Source organism: Arachis hypogaea, chromosome 3 (assembly GCF_003086295.3).
Source record: "Arachis hypogaea cultivar Tifrunner chromosome 3, arahy.Tifrunner.gnm2.J5K5, whole genome shotgun sequence".
NCBI classification, from domain to species: Eukaryota; Viridiplantae; Streptophyta; class Magnoliopsida; order Fabales; family Fabaceae; genus Arachis; species Arachis hypogaea.
The window spans coordinates 114,600,897-114,601,884 of NC_092038.1; the positions used below are offsets into that span (position 1 = coordinate 114,600,897).

At 42.2% G+C, this 988-nt stretch overlaps 1 non-coding gene across 1 annotated transcript; it reads right to left on the reverse strand.

Moving 5' to 3' along the window:
* Positions 1–411: 411 nt before the first annotated feature.
* On the reverse strand, positions 412–519 carry LOC112793492 (small nucleolar RNA R71). Its single transcript, XR_003198179.1, has one exon. It is a non-coding gene; the product is annotated as a small nucleolar RNA R71 (small nucleolar RNA).
* Between the last annotated feature and the right edge of the window lie 469 nt (positions 520–988).

The window sequence follows — 988 nt, forward strand, 5'->3', positions numbered from 1 at the left end:
GAACTCATGGCAGCCGAAAACAACAACAATGCCAACAATGCAAGGAAGGTGCTTGGTGACTTTACTGCACCTACTCCCGATTTCTATGGGAGAAGCATCTCTATCCCTGCCATTGGAGCAAACAACTTTGAGCTTAAGCCTCAATTAGTTTCTCTAATGCAACAGAATTGCAAGTTCCATGGACTTCCACTGGAAGATCCTCATCAGTTTTTAGCTGAGTTCTTGCAAATCTGTGACACAGTCAAGACTAATGGGGTTGACCCTGAGGTCTACAGACTGATGCTATTCCCTTTTGCTGTAAGAGACAGAGCTAGAACATGGGTGGACTCTCAACCTAAAGAAAGCCTGGACTCTTGGGAAAAGCTAGTCAATGCCTTCTTGGCAAAGTTCTTTCCACCTCAAAAATTGAGTAAGCTTAGAGTGGAAGTCCAAACCTTCAGACAGAAGGAAGGAGAATCCCTCTATGAAGCTTGGGAAAGATACAAACAATTGATCAGAAAGTGTCCCACTGATATGCTTTCTGAATGGAGCATCATAGGTATTTTCTATGATGGTCTCTCTGAACTGTCCAAGATGTCCTTGGATAGCTCTTCTGGAGGATCTCTTCATCTGAAGAAGACGCCTACTGAAGCTCAAGAACTGATTGAAATGGTTGCAAATAACCAATTCATGTACACTTCTGAAAGAAATCCTGTGAACAATGGGACTAGTCAGATGAAAGGAGTTCTTGAGATTGACACTCTGAATGCCATATTGGCTCAGAATAAAATATTGACTCAACAAGTCAATATGATTTCTCAAAGTCTGTCTGGGATGCAAAATGCACCAAGCAGTACTAAGGAAGCTTCATCTGAGGAAGAAGCTTATGATCCTGAGAACCCTTCAATAGAAGAGGTGAATTACATGGGAGAACCCTATGGAAACACCTACAATCCTTCATGGAGGAATCATCCAAATCTTTCATGGAAGGATCAACAGAGACCTCAAC